At 37.7% G+C, this 16066-nt stretch overlaps 1 protein-coding gene across 5 annotated transcripts in view; it reads left to right on the plus strand.

The window, feature by feature from the left end:
- SIPA1L1 (signal induced proliferation associated 1 like 1) overlaps positions 1–16066 on the plus strand; it is a 201066-nt gene that overhangs the window by 62539 nt on the left and 122461 nt on the right. For all 5 annotated transcript variants that reach the window (XM_026793734.2, XM_026793741.2, XM_026793739.2 and 2 more), the window contains one exon: positions 4015–4111. The gene's annotated coding sequence lies outside the window, so the exon portion shown is untranslated. The remainder of the gene's footprint in view (positions 1–4014; positions 4112–16066) is intronic.

The following is a 16066-nucleotide window of genomic DNA, read 5'->3' on the forward strand; positions in this document are numbered from 1 at the left end:
AGCAGCAGCAGAGTATCCTCTGACAGCCCTCTGTGGTCTTCTAGCTTTTTTTCTTTTCTACTAACTTTAGTCTGACTGGAGGTCTTAAAGCCTGAAGGTAAAAGACAGCCTTCCAAACTACCTTGAGCTGCTCTGTTCTCACTAAGAAGAAATAAAACTCCATTTTTTACCTAAAAGTGAAATTTATGGAGAATACAAGAGATCTGATTATTCTGACTGTGACTCTTGAAGCAAGTGTTCTTTAACTTGATAAGCCAAGCATGAAGGGATACACTTTCTTAAATTCTGGGTGTGATTCATTTGTTGTGTAATATTTTAATGTATTTTTGGTTTATTTGAATTACATGTTGGTTAGTATTGAGAGAGGTTTTATTAATATCACAAATAGTACTTCACTGTTCACTAAGGTGAAAGTCAAGATGGCTATGATTTCATAGATTAGTAATAGTCCACACACCTTATTTAATAAACAGCTCCACCTTTTCTAGAATGAGGGATTTCAATTCTTAGAACTTTTTATAGACCATTATTTTTTGTGCTTGTTTCTACATCACCCTATTTTTTTTCTTGTTTCTGTTTTTTGCCATTTCATATTCATTGGTTCAGATTCTCCATTTTCAGGAGGTTCTCCTGCTGGTGAGTTTTATAGCTCCCATTGATACTTCATCCCTATCTGTCTTTCTGACCCAGAAGAATTTGTGCTTCACTGAGTCTCTGGAGCATTTTATAAGTAATTTTAACAAGTTAGTTGTGACTCTTACTGAGTGTGCAACTTTTGCTTGCCATATAGTTTAGGTCAGGTCAGGCTTGATGCTTTTCAAAATCCTGTCCTGCCTGTGTTTCTGAGATGTATGTGTAATAGGCATTAGTCCTTAACAATCATATAGTTGACAAATTGTAGAAGAGTTGAGTTTACATTGTAGTAATGTTATTTATCAGTTTCTGTCATTCAGCATGTTTGGTTGGAGATGAAGCTTAGAACCCTGTGAAAACTTTGGTTGCAGATGGCTTCTCAGGAGTAGTGCTCTGTGGGCTGTTCTCTGCTGTGGCAGTGTTCTGTGGGTGCAGGAATTCAGACATCTGCTAAGCGTTGGCTTTGAAGCCACCAGCCCAAACACTCAGGGGAATTAGGTGCTGAAGTTCTGTCTCCGTGTGACTGGTTGCAAAATAGGCTGTAGGCTGATGTCCAATGCCATGGGAGAAGCAGCATCACAGCATCTTTTCCCTGCAATGAATCATCTCATGTTTATTGAAGTTCACTGGTGAAACTCATCCTGGCTGTCTTCATTCCCCTGGTAGTAATTGTGGTAATAATCAGCCAAAGCCTATATGTCAAAAGCCTTTTGTTTTTATTCTGAAGAGAAAGACAGAGCTAATAAAAATATTTTCATATGTTTATCATGGCATGAGAACACTTCATAGAGGTTTCTTTATTTAGGAATTATAATGCTCGTAGGTGGTGCCTTCCAAAGGTAAACTGGGAAGCATTGTTTCCACTGATGCTTGTTCCTTCTTTCTTTTGAAAATCAAAGTTCATTAATAGGACATCCAGAAAGGCCTGCTTACATCTCTAAGGAGATGAAGAGACTGAAAGGTATGTGGGGTAGGGAGGCAAAGATTTTTTTATAAGTCTGTATGAGAAAGATATCTGAAGTTCTTGTGGTTATTTTTTCAGCCGTTTCAAATACTGTTAGATTCTGCTGAGATTAAATGCTAGTTACTCTTAGTGGTTTTAGACAGCATTCTCTCTCCTTATGTTTTTAAAACAAGTTTTGTCTACAATTTCAATACTTCTAGTGTTATTAATTATATAAGACTTGTAGAGCTTTGAACTGCTGTTTCTGCAGGTGACTCGCTGTTTTATGAGAACAGCTTTTGCAGGTTGTGGCAGAGAAGTGGGGGAAGTGAAGCATTCCTTGGGTAGGTGGCAGATTCTGAGATTGGAGGGATGAATCTGCAAGAATTCCTCCTCTTGCTTGTAGTACTGCATATTGATAGCTGGAACATAGCAAACAACCCTTGAATTGTCTTCAATTAACACGTTTTGGTTTGTTCAAGAGTGATGTCAGAAAATAGCCTTTTTCAGTAGAACCAAGTTCTTTCTTCTCTCCCTCCTTACATATGCCTACAGTGATGTTTTTTCAGCTCTACAAGTGTGTGTTTTCTCACTCTCTCTGCTGTGTAGGCGGTCTTCCCAATCACAATTGAGCTTCACAGGCAATCTTTTATTTAAAAAAAATAAATCATCTTTACACAGCAGGTCTATAATTTAACACCAAAGGAAATGGAGAGTTCTGGGTCAGAATTGTGATGTGTCTTAGTAATGCTTGAATTTGTTAAGAATTTCACCCTAAAAAAGGGAAATGGTTCTCTTGACCAGAAGACCATTCACTACCTGTGGAAATTGTTTCACATTCTACCTGAATGATTTGCCAAAATGTCAGTTGCAATGACAAACAAATAGACTTTAAATCTTACACTTGCTTGATTAGACTAAGTTATAATTGAGCTTTTCTATCCTAGAATTAGAATGTGATTCTAATGAAAAAGGCAAACTCAGTTTGTTGACAATATGAAAGTTAAAATGAAGCTCTTCTGGGAGTGTTGCCTTATTTTAAACATGATTTTAGTTCTCTCTGCCTTTTATAAACTGCTTTTGCTGCACAGCATTATTATTTTTTGTGTACTACAACTCTTTTGCTGATGCATCTCATTTCACCAAGGTCTTAGTTTCACACAATATTTTCTAAATAAGCCTAAACTTGCAATAAAAAACCCTCAGCTGTATTTTTAATTGTTCAAAAAAGATAGCAGTAATTATTTTCTGGAGTTCTATTGATAACACTATTTGGCATTTCTTAAAGAATTTTTGTTGATGCTAGTGTTCTTTCCACCAGGTAGGTATTCTGAGTTTATCTGAGTTTATTTCAACTCTGTAAAGAAATACTTTTGGGAGAGTAGCAATGGGTAGCTTAAAATTTGTCTATCAACCTATCAAATTTCAGCAACAATTATTACACATAGCCCTTGTATTGTGGTTTTATGTGCAGTTCATGCTGCCATTGCAGCTGAAAGGAACCATCCTTCTTGGCTTCTCCTGTCTGATACCTTTTCTGCTTAATGTCAGCACAGGTGCTCATGTAGCTGTGCAGTGAACTGGACTGGGGAAAACCAGGCTGGAGAAGAATCTAGGTCTTATTCTTTAGACTCCTTAGTTAGAGCTGGAATTTTAATCTCTCTTTGATATGATTCACTGTACATCTCCTCTAACACGTGAGCTTGGTGGGAGTAGAGTAGACAAAAATTCATTGGCAGTACGTGCTCTGCCTCCAGCTTGTGCCTCTGCGGAGTTCTCGGGACTGCAGCATAAATCTCCATGGTTACATCTGTTTGCCCGGTCTAAATTTAGAGGACTCATATCATCTAGAGATGCAAGCCTTCTGTAGCAATAGACAGAGGTCAGATGTTAAGAGTAATTCTGAAAAAATATGGATTATAATTTACAGGAACTGGTAAATAGGAAGGACCAGCTTTGAAACCTTTACATTTCCTCCTGTGCTTGGAGAATTTTAGGGTACTGCAGCTGGTGACTTAGATAAAAACTCCTGCTCTCCCTTGTTTTTGGCATGTGTTACAGACTTTATGTTGAGCAGTGAGGGAAAAAAAGTGGGCCACAGCACTGCTAAATGTCCCCTTTCTTTCAGGCGTTGCCAAATGTGTGTTTAATCTCTAAATGCCTGGCAGAATGCGTTCTGGAAGAAAATAACGATTCAGAGAAGGGGTGATAAAAGAAGGGTTGGGATTGTTGTAGTGAGAAAATTATCATACAGGCTCTCTTAGATGTGTAAGCTATGTGCAGAAAATCTATAGAGTCACAGTTTTATAAGCCTTCATTGTTGCTTCTGGCTTCTCACCAGCACAACTTTCAGAATACCCTTTACCTTTTGAAAAGTATTTCATTTGATTGCTCCCCATTCAAATTTTGTTCATGCCCATGATCTTTTTTGCTTCTAGGTTTCACTGTGGTATGATTCATCAGAAGTAGATTGTGACGTCCACTGGGAGTTTTTGCTGAAGCTGCATGTGTCTGCTTTCTCAGGAATTTGAATAGGTAAGAATGCATGTTCTGCTTTCTGTACCTTGTGACCTTTTGGAGTGCTGCTTGTTGTCACAAACTGTGTTGTGTTTGACTGCTGATAGAGTGTAGTGTTTCATGCAGTGTGCAAGGGGGGTCTCCAGCAGGATGCTTTACCCCGGGTAGGCTGGCTGCCACAGAGTGCCGGACTCTATCCCTGGCTGTTGCTGAATGCTTTCTGCGTACATCAGTGTTTTTCCACAGGGACATGCAAAGGAACTAGATGGCTATTCCCTTCCACCCCATACCTGCCCCCCCCCCCCCCCAAATGTGTAGAAGGGTTTGCAAAAGCAGGTTGGATTGTGTTCAGGCTGTGACAGAATGCCTGCTTTTGTCACATTTTCTGAAACACAGCAGTTCTTGTAGGTGGTTTCTTTTAACCCACTTGTGAAACTAAACTCATGTTGTAAGAAAGAAAAGGATGATTCTTCTGGATGTGCCTGATCCTTGAAAAAGACAGGCTTTTAGTACATGATCTGTCCTTTCACAGAGTAATGTAATTAATTAAAAAGTAAAATGGATGCAACAAGTGTGAGATGCTGCAGTTTTGCCCATGCAGCCTTGTCACCTGCATTATACCATATGCAAGTCCTTGACAGGTGTGTAATGACCTGGTTCAAGATGATATATGAAGAAGGTTGGAAAATTGCAGTGTGTGGGTTTGGGGTGTGGAAGGACGAGAGGTGGGGAGCAGTGATGTTGGTTTTGCAAAGATAGGCGGGGTTGGATTTATTTTCAGATGGATCAGCTTCCTGAATTAACTCAACAGGTTGAGCAAGCAGTAGTGCTGCCTGGAGGGAGGTGACCAGGATTTGCTATGGACTGCAGGGAGAACAAAACTGGAGATCTCAATTAAGATTAGTCGATGCAGATTTGTAATGAGGAAGTAAAAGCATAACCCTCTCCACTGAACATGTTTTAATCATCTGTTTATTAACACCTAGTGAAACCTATAGGTATAGGATATGCAGAGGAAGTCCAGTCTGGAAGTGAAAGTGAAAAAACCATTTCTGCCAAAGGAAAAACCCTCCCTTGTAACATTGATTCATCAGTCTGTTGGATGTCAAAACAAACAAATAGGTTTCTTGTGTGAGACAATCTGCCTTGTAGTTGTTGCAGTTGCCTTGAAGGATGTTGTTGTATCGAAAGCATCACTTTAAAACTCTCCTTCTGAAACACTGTCAGCATAACCTGCTGTATCGTGTTGGCAGAGGTTGAGCCTCTGACGTTTGACTTCTGGTAGTGATAAAACATTTCAGAGGACCTATATACTGGAAACAAATATATTTGTTCACAGATCTAGCAGGGCCCTTGGAAAAGGGTATTTTAATTATTTTGTCTTTTCCCTTGAGGAGTTTTACCTTTTCATTTGATACCATCTTGAGTGTTGAGTTATACACACAATCATTATTGGGGTTTTTTTGATGTATAGCTCTCCAAGTTACCACTGAGGAGAAAATAGTGTCCATGTCCTTGGCAACATACAAAAAATTATTTTTTTAAAAAATGAAGTTTGTGGTTCCAAGAGGCTATTTAGAATCATGATACTAGTGAACACTGTAGTGAGGCATGCACAGTGAAAAAAAGCTGTCTTGAGCTATGAAGAGCAGTCTTAGTAGTTTAACTTACTTATGTAAAGTAAATGAGTATTTTTTCCCCCTACTATGTTTGGATTCCACAGTCTAGGGTTCTTGTCACATACTTTCTGTAAAGAATGATGAGGTAATTAAACTTCATTTTGCCAGTGGTGTTACCATGTTACACCACTGAAACAACGAAGCTGGTAAATTCCTTTTTATTATACACATGCAATTTTTTGTTCAAAGTGGAAATTTTTCTCTGTGGAATTTAAAAAAAATTTCAATTCAATACTATAGCAAACCTAGTAATACGAAGTTTTACTTAAAACCTAATTTATTTCCTCAGTAACAGTTACTGGCTACTGGCTGTTTAAGAATGCATAGGCTCATGGTCCTATTAAACCCAGTCTTGTTTACTGAAATTCTTGAAAGCTGCTTATTAATATGGTTATGTTCAACTCCCAGCATGTTTTACAGCTGAGAGTTGAACATAAACATGTTAACAAGCAGCTTTTTTTAGGAATAGTATCACACTCCAATAAAGCTGATACATGTTTGTTTCAAATACAGAATCCTAATTTGTTTTGTAAGAATATTTAGGTGCAAAACATTCAGCAGCATCAACTTAGTTTTGTTAATTCCCCACATTGCTGTGTACATGCTGGCGGACTAAAACTTGTGAAATTCTTCATGAAACTTAACCTCAGAACTGAACTTAAAATGAAGAAGAGGACTGTGGGGAGGGAAGAGGAAGAGATGGCCACTGTGTGCAGGTGGCTGATGTTGCATTAAGTTATATATTGTTGGTTTTATCTGTACTGTTATTTTCCTGTTGACAGGTTGAAGTCCTGTGGTTTCATTTGTTCACTAGTAAAAGAGTTTTGTTGGGTGGGGTTGAGGTGGAAAAGGCTTTGCCTTGATGATTCTTGCTTTTTCTCAGAGATGTGTTTAAGAGTACATAGTACTGTGTTCCCTGCAAAGGAAGGCAGGAGCTATTTGGGTACTGTTTCTCTGAATGGCCAGGAGTAGAGTTGTACAGAATTGTGTTCCTTCCTTACATTTTGCAGGTTTTAATTTTTTTCCCCAGAGATTTCCCCAAGGTTTAGTTGGTGATTATACAAAGGATTTCTGTTATTAGGACTGTGTAGGTTTGTAGTTCAAGTTGCTTCCCTGAGGAGTCTGAAGAAATTTAGGAAGAACCCATGCAATTAGTGCTTACAGTCTTGGCCTCTTTATAAAAAAAGAAGGGTGTTCCTTGAGGAGTGCACTTTTATGTATTTTGAATGCATGTACTTGTGCACACAAGCATCTGTGAGTCAAAAAAAATTGATATATTGGATGTGTGTCTGTTCCCAAGTTAGTGATTACCTTGTGCAATGTGTTTGTACTGTGATATTGCAATGATATCTACAGTAATTATCTTTAAATGCAGAAAAAGAAGTAGAAAGTGCTTAGCCTACTTTTATGTTCTTTTATGTTTAAAAACAGTGTGGTGAATTAGTAGAAGTCAGTATGTGATAATTGGAAGATTAGTTAATGTCTTTGAGAACTGGAGAATTGTAATAAAATCCTTCAGAAAAACAGGATAATATTCTTAATAGTTAAATGTGTCCATTTTAATAGGGAATGGGTGTTCATAATAAAAGTCTCACCTTCATTTCATTATGTATGAGACTGAAGGGGTTGGATATTCAGAAGGTAAGTGTATGTGAGTGAATGAAGAGAGGAAAGCCTGGATCTCATTAATTCTTGGCTATCTCTAAGCTGGTGAGGGTTTTATGCTTTGACATGTTTTTTCTTAGTCTGAAAAGGTTATTTAATAGTATGGATTGTAATGATGCATACTCTATTCTGCAACAGGCACTTGTTGAATAGGCAGGCCAAGAATGAGGCATACTATGTCTGCAAACTTCCTAATTCCAGAATGGTTAGGCACACCCAAGTTAGCATTAATTTACCTAGCCTGGATTTAAAATGATTGCAAGGATTTAACAGCATGGATTTTAGTATAGCCTGTTTGAGGCTCACTAGAAGTCTGGGTGCTTAATCACTGCAATCCTGTGCCCTGGAAATTGAGGGTTTTGTAAAACTGAGTTCTGTAGCTCATGTACATGTGGAGAGCTGTTGGTAGATTAAATACATACATTATTTTGTGGATTTTTCCTAGCTCTCCCCTTAAGGTGGTAGTAGTATGACTTGGAACTAGTAAGTATGTACTTAGTACTTTGTATGATTACACATGTATACTGATTAATAAACAAGATGTTTTCTGTTTATTAAACAGGAAAGCAGCTCATTCTGCTATATTTAACTTTTTATGGAACTGGCTGGTGAAGAATGAGCAATTGTCGTGTTTTGATTTTTATGCATTGTTCAGATTGCACATTCCTAAAGTACATTGTGCTGTGCTTCTTAAATTTGAACAGCAGCACAATTTTGCAGTTCAATATTTTCATTGTTTTAGGTGAGTAATAAGAATCAGCAGTTAAATAAATCTGAGACATTGAACGGATGCGATATTTGTGAGTTCAACAGACGTGGAAGCCTAAGAAACCCCCCACTAAGTTCATGTACTGAATAAAGCACCAAAACCCAACAATGAAAAAACCAAACTAAAAGAAACCAATAAAAATAAACAGTCCCTCTCCAAAAAAACAAACCCCAAAACCAAAGAGGCAACAAACAAAAACCGGCAAGCCCCTGACAGAAGAGACAATAGAGCAGCAAAATTTGGACTACTAGTGTTATTTCCCTGGTTTTTTACCTGTAGAGAGCAAAATACTCTATTCCTTTGTAAACTGTTTTGAGAACACATGGAGCTTCTACTACTACAACTGCAGTGACCATGAGATTTCCTAAATTCATGCTTCTGAACAGATGCATCAGCTTGAAATACAGCATTTCTGTAGAAAGTTTCAAAGACAATGTTTCTGGCAATTCAGAGGTGAACAGTTCTGAAATGATTTCACTACCTAAAAGCAAAAAGGTGTCCATTCAGTGGTAGTCATTTTATAACTCTCCTTGATCAAATTCCTTCCTTCTATTGATTGCTCCCTTCTTATATACATTGTAATTTTTTTCCTCCAGTTTTTCGGTACCCTTCTTGAGCTGTAAAACCGAATTTCTCTGTGCCAGACAAAGTAAAGTAACTGCTTTGCTCTCTTAATTGGTGTTCTCTTGTTTAAACAGTAGTGACTTAAGATTAGCCACAGCTATGTGTTTTGAGTTTTCTGTTGGGAACACAGATTCAAGGAAGCTGACTAGTAAATTGGAGTGATGCTCAGAGCTGTCACCTGTGAAGATCAGAATTCACACTTTCCACTTGAGATCAGAGAAGATCAGCTTGCTTTTCAGCCTAATTGTATTCACTGCTTATGCATAATGCAAACCCACAACTTAACTCTGCTCCATTTGATTAAAGATAAAGATCAGTGCCTACTAGACAGTGTGATGCTAGCTTTACAGATCCCATCAGCATCAGGCATTAGTCATGGTTTTTTATGTATAAAACATAGCATGCATGTCTGTGCACATCATAATGGAAATGCATCGATTTAGCGCAGAATACTGGGTTGGAAGGGACCTCAAGGACTATCTGGGCCAATCTTTCTTGGCAAAAGCACAATTCTATAGACAGCGATGACCCAGCAGTCTGTCCTTCCAAATCTTAAAAGTGTCTGATGTTGGGAAATACACTACTTCTCTAGGGAGGTTATTCCAATTGCTGATGGTTCTCAGTATGAAAAATTTCCCTCATGTCCAATTGGAATCTCAGAAGCAACTTGTGCCCATTACCCTTTGTCTTTTCTGTGTGACTCCTTGGAAGAGGGAAGTCTCAGTTGTCTTTGTAGCAGTAATAGTAATGCAATTAATAGGTAGTGCTTCCTAATAATCTTGCTGTGTGTAGATTTTATAGCATGTTGATCTCTTTAGTCTTTTGCCCTGTGTATGTAGATGAATTTGTCATCAGTCACTTGTTCATTCTGTCAGTTCCTTGTGTGAAGACTTGGTACTAATACACAGCTCTTTGGTACCTCAAAGCTGTGCTATTTATTACATTGACCTTTAATACCACTAATACATCTTTTCATGGAGTCTTTTACAGCTTATAGATTTTTTTTTTTAAACAAAGGAAGCTTTCAATTTTATGATTCATCAGAGTAGTTGAAAAATCAGCTTTGGCTTTATGCATAGCATATTTACAGAGGCTTTATGTGTTTGAGCTGTAGTCTCTGATGCCTGCTCATCTGCAATAGAAAATGAAAGGAGAAGAAGCAGGGTTCATCAGGTTGCATTTTTGCATCTATATGTGTATGTTAGAAAACATTCAAGAGGAGACGTTTCTCTAAACTGGCAAATCTAGGGTGGCAAAGACTTGTAAAGTTGAGGAATTGCTTGGATAGAATTAAATTGGGATGTGACATGGTGGATTTTCTGGGTTTATTGCTGTTGGCATTTTCTGTGTGTGTGCCTGCAAACCTTCAGCGATCATGTGAGAGTGGTCCCCTCCTTTAGCCACATCAGTGTCCCATAGTTTGTGAAGGCTCAGTGTTGGGATGGGTCAGGTGTCCAAGGCTGCCCCTAGAGCATGCTGGGCTGGCCAGCCTTTAGTTCCTTCATTCCATCTGCACACAAAAGCTACTTCTTCATCTGGTTGTTGGACCAAACTGTTTACTTTGTCGTGCACATGTGAAGTGTTTGGATGCTTCTGCTTGTGTAGCTTTGACACAAGAAATGCTGGAGAGGACTACATATTTTTATTTTTTTCCCCCCTTCTTTTGATATTTTTTTAAAGTTAGCCTTGTCATTATTGGTGTAGCATTGTTCTTAAAGACTTTGATTTCTTTGTGTGATTGTGATACCTTAGGAAAGCAGCCACAGTTGTTCTTACTTCCCCTTGTTGCTTTGTTCTTGGTAATATGTTTCTAAAGCCTGTAGACCAGAAGTGCAGTAAGCTTGTATGTCTGTGGGGTAGTACAGGTATAATTTTTCAGATTATTAGGAAGCACTGAACACTCATTGTTTAATATAATCTTTTTATCTGTGTTGTTTCTTGTTCCGTTTTCTTACTGTGCTCTTTTCTCCTTTATTTTTCTCTACTGCTTTTCACCATTTATTTTCTTCAGCATATCTTTAACTTTTTATTCCTCTTTTTCTCCCTTCTGGTGCTTAGGCTAGAGCTCTTTGCAAAAGTTTGCTGAGGAGAAAGGTTGAAGTTTAGCACCAGAGCACTGTTCCCTCCTCTGAGAAGGGAAAACTGCTTTAACCTCTCTTCTCTGAGATAAACTGCTCTTGAGAGGAGGTTGTGTGGAAGAAAGATGAACTGCAGCTAAAGCCTGAGGACTTTGCTGGATGGGATTAATTTAGAATCAGAAGCTTATAGCATTTTAAAAAACATTTACATGCTTAGCTTTGCTGGGAGTATAAAGGGAGAGATGTGTGCATTGGAGATCTTTGCTCCTTGTATCTGTTCTTGACTATAAAAGGGAAGCAGAGGTACATTTGGTTAGACTGAAAATTTGAGAGAGAGAGAGAAGAGCACGTAAATGCAGTGGCTATTTAATATTTTTGTTGTAGAGTTAAGTTGTGAGACAAGTGCTCTTTCTTGGATTATTTTGCAAAGCAGTTGTCATGTTTTCATTACTAAAGGTTAATTTGGGGGTTTTAGCTTTGCTTTTATTAAAATGGCTTGGATAAAGAAGGTAATGTTGAGGCTCCTAACCATCTTCAGAGACATTACAAAGGTATTGCAAAAAGCTGGTTAAATATTTGGACAAGTTGGATACGTTTTCTCATACACTGAAATTTAACTGTTGTCCTTCATCCAGAAGTCCAGTTAGCTTACTCTGGTCAAATTAAAGTTCCCTCTCTAGAAGTGTGTTGTATCTGGCAGAGCACAGCAGCAGATGTAAGTGGAGGAAGATAGCGTGGATTTGTAGCTGTAGACTTAATGTCTTCCATCTCAGGACTTTCTGAATCAGAAAATCCAGTATCCTTTGCTCTTTGTTGACTTTCACTTACACTTCCTAATTCTGCAAGAGCTTTTTTAATTGGGAAGAGCAGAATTGCATGTGGTACTGATGGCAGAAGTCTTACATGGTGATGTGATGGCGAACCAGTGTTCTTCTCAGAGTAATTCCTAATGCTGTCAATGCATGAATTTTGGTTTTATGTTACTGGGGGTTTTTTTTGTGAGTGTTGGAGTATAATTTGGTGGATACAAATATCTTCATAGTCTTAAATACAAAGAATTCTACAATGAATTGAGAAATGCTAGGTAGTCTTTAAATGGGTTTGATTTTCATATTTGATTATCTGTTTGGTACAGTCACCTAACCGTGGGTGCTTCGGAGCTGCAAGGCATTGCAGCATGTACAGTATTCCAGAGTTTGGGCTCTTGTAGTCATAGTTAGGGCTTAAACTCTCCTAAGCTTACTCTGGATCAATGTGATGTGTCCAGAGGTGTGCTACTGCATTTTTGTTACCTATTTCAACTGTTACTTCATGTTCACCAGCTAATATGAGCTCTTCATTTTTTCTGGGATAGTTGTACAGTTACATATCTTGCTTGAGTCCAGAGGGGGCCCCAGAGAATAAACTAAATGGTCTCGGTGCTCTGAGGACACTTCTGGAGTTGTTCATTTACAGAGCAAAGAGGATTGTGGCTGATCTTCTTCTAATGTTTTTATATAATCAGGATTTAAGCTGTTTTCTGATTTTGCCTATTAAATGAAAACAGAGATTTAGCCTTTCCCTCGAATGAGTAGATTCCAGAGCAAATCAATGTAGAAAACCTTCAGAGACCCTTTCGAGAGCTTTACTGTGCATGTGGCAAATTGCAGGAGTGTATTAGTACATACTTTGAAATTTTGGTATGGAAGGGGTCAACAAACATGGTCATTATACAAAATCTGAGGGTGCTAGAGAAGCTGCTTGCTCTTTTGTGACCAAATGACTACTGTTACTGCTTTTGTATTTTTCCTGACAGATTTTTTTTTTTTTGTCCAGAATTCTATTACAAGAGAAATAGAAGTTTTTTTTGTCCTTTGGTAAGCTGTCATGAACTGACATTTTTCTCTTCCCTTTCTAAAATAAAACCAATCCTTGAGGCTGAGGTTTGGGTTTGGTATTCCAGCTGTGAGCCTTATAGAGACTGCTGCACATTCTGTCATCTCAACTGAAAACACAGTTTACCTATAAAACAATTTTAGTCTGTTAATACTTGTGCAGGGGTTGTGCTTCTGTTCTAAATTGACTGGTGAGGTTTTGAAACAGTACATCTTGCTTGGCATTTGGATTGTTGGTGCAGCTCAGGATCATCCTGATCGCGGCTGATATGAATTAAAAAATATCCTGCTTTTATGACAAGTCAGCTGAAATAAACAGTTTTCATGTTTTTCTTATTTAATCTGTATTTGATTGCTTTTTTTACAGTTAACTTTGTGGCTTACAGTACTAGTTTAGTGTAGCACAAATGCACCAGGCCTGCCGTTTTAATTTAGTGTTTGAAAAATAGTGTTTGTACAGTAAGTACAACTGACAAGTAATTAAAGAACTATATTGGAATGCTTTTAGTGGTAAGTAGTACAAAAAAAATCAGAAACAGCTATGTCAAAATGTGTTTGTACTTTGTGGTAGAGGAGCATACATGAGTGCATAGGATTTATTTTGAGTTTCATAGGAGCAAAATTTAAAATGTATTGAAGCATAGAGACATTACTTTTTCTCTTGCTTAAACTGATGTATTTCATATTACACTGAACAGTGGTGAGAAATTTGGAGAAAATTTCTCATTTGGAGAAATTTTTTGCCTGATTTGAGTGGCTAAAAAGCTCCTTTATATCTATAATGTTGAATAATAATTATTTTCCTAAGTTCCTTTTATTAGTCTGAGGGGTTTTGCAGTATGTGTTCTAATGCATGATTTATATTGATAAGAGTAATGGTACAGGGTAATGGTAGATCTGGCAAGATCAGGTGAGAGCAAGAGTAAGCTCAGAATCATTTGCCTTTATTGTAACAGAGTACAGTCAATATAAAATGTAACACATAGACGAATATTTTGTGTTCCTATAGACCAGATGGTGCTTTCTTGTGTTTGGATAGGTACACACTGATAAATTCAGTAATGAACTAACTTTTTTTGCCATAAAGTGTCTAATGTAAAATTATCATTATTCTAACTAAATACTTTAAAAAAGAAGCTTGACTATCCCCTACCCCCATCCCCAAACCAAAAAGCAAACCTAAGTTCTAGGAAGTTTTATTTGTGGTGATCTGAGGCCACTGGCTAATGTTGTCAAGATTGAAAATCGTCGCAGTGATGTAGGATTTGTTTTCTGGACTTCAGTAGATGTTTGGACAGCTGTTTATTCTCCAATACAGTGTCATTCTGTTTTCTGTGTGTTTTGTGGTTAAGAGAGGGTTCTTAAAGATATACTCGATATGTAGAAATCCTGTTGTCTGAAAATGGAAGTGCTAGACTAAGAGCCATGACCTGTAAATTTGCCAGCTTGCCACAGATTATTAATACTGCTGTCTCTTTTAATTGCTGGGATTTCTGCATAAAGTACTTCTTTGCCTTTTGGAGGCATGGGGGCTTCACAAACTGATTTATCATACCTGGGAGTTGGTGGTTGTGAAGACTGGTTGGACAGTGAGATGAGTGTTGCTATAATTAAGAGCTCACCACTGTTTGTTCTGTCTCACAAGTTCCTAAACAATAACAAAATGTAGGACACAAATAGTTTTAGGAATTGTTTCCTGATGGAAAATACAATATTAGGAGAGAGGTCAGCCCTCTGAAAGGCAATGGTAAAATCATTGCTATTCCCAATTTTCAATAGTATTTACCTCCCTTTTGTTGTAACAATGCTGCCCTGTTCAGGTGGATATGCTAATCTGTGGAGCTAACATGTTTTACTTTTACTATGTTGTTGAATGTTTTTCTCTAATTTGTTTGCCAGATTCTTTGTTTTCTCTCTAAATGCAAATGTGAGGTTTGCTTTTAAACCTTTACAAAATCTGCCATGCATCCAGTTAGGTAATTGGAATGTTTTGAGTTCTGTTTCTGAAAATGGGAGCTAGTGCATCTGAAAACACTGCCTTTTACCTATAGTATCAGAGAAATAGCACTTTTTTTTTGTACATAGGCCAGTGGTTGCCTCCTTTCCTCTTGCAGTACTGCAGGTACTCTTCCTGCAAGTGGAGGAGTTTCGCATTCCTTATCATGTGTGACTCTTGGACTCAGGTCTTGTGGTCTGGTTTCACAGATGGTGTGGAATAGCCCTGAAGGTGTAATCAAAGTCTTGTTCTATCCTTCAGCAAATATTTTCACATGATATGTAAGGAGTCTTGGGTTTTCAGACAGCTTTATGTAATTCTGGCTTTTAGATCTCTGAACTAGTAAATATGCATATGTATTTTTAAAGGAAAAGGGGAATGCTGCCTGTTAGTGGCTTTCTGACTGCTGTAGGTGTGTGTGTGTTTGCCACTCAGTTTCAATACATGGATTCATAGAAACTAGTGTGTATATGTGAATAATGTACTAGCCTTACATTTCTGACAGGAAAGAATGTTGCTGAAGGCATTGGCGTGGTGGTTGTCTAAAATCTAAACAAGCATTTCTGGAAGTCTGAATTTGTGCAAAGGCTGAAAGATGGTGTGATATTTCAGTATGGGCTGTTGACACTCCAGCTCTAGTAATTGCTTGAAGTCTGTCTGATGTAAATATGTACTGGATTTGGTCAAGTATGAGTTAGAATTTTATTGCTCGTTCACAGGACAGCTGAAAAATAAAATCAAACCTAAAATACACATGTGACAGACCCAAAATAAGGGTGTGCATACACACCTGTTAGTAAAGTCTGAATTGTTTTATGTTAATGGTGTAAACACAGGGTATGATACCAGCTGGAGTCAAAATGCAACTGCTGTCTAGAAGGAAAAAATCCTCACATTGAACCTTGTTTTAAATTTTAACTGCATTAAAAATGAATTGCAAAGTGTGAATTGCCAAGTAGAACTAGTACAAATATCAGTAGTACTGTTGAGTATGAAATCAATTCTATTTTAAAAATTCCATGTTAATTTTACAAGAAGATCAAGAAAAGAGGAGACTGAAATTGGAAGGAATTTTTCTATTTGTGGAGGGAAGGTGAAGGGAAGGAGAAATCTTTTAATGTGCACTGTCATCTAAAATAAATCATAGAAATGAGTTCATAAAGACTGGGTTTTTTTTCCCATTTACTGTAGATAAGACACCCCTTGGAAAGTCAAATAGCTATAGTGAGAAGACAAAGGATTTTTTCTTCCAGTTGTTATCAATCTCTTTTTAGTCGTCTTAGAACTA

The sequence above is a fragment of the Zonotrichia albicollis genome, chromosome 6, assembly GCF_047830755.1.
Source record: "Zonotrichia albicollis isolate bZonAlb1 chromosome 6, bZonAlb1.hap1, whole genome shotgun sequence".
NCBI lineage: Eukaryota > Metazoa > Chordata > Aves > Passeriformes > Passerellidae > Zonotrichia > Zonotrichia albicollis.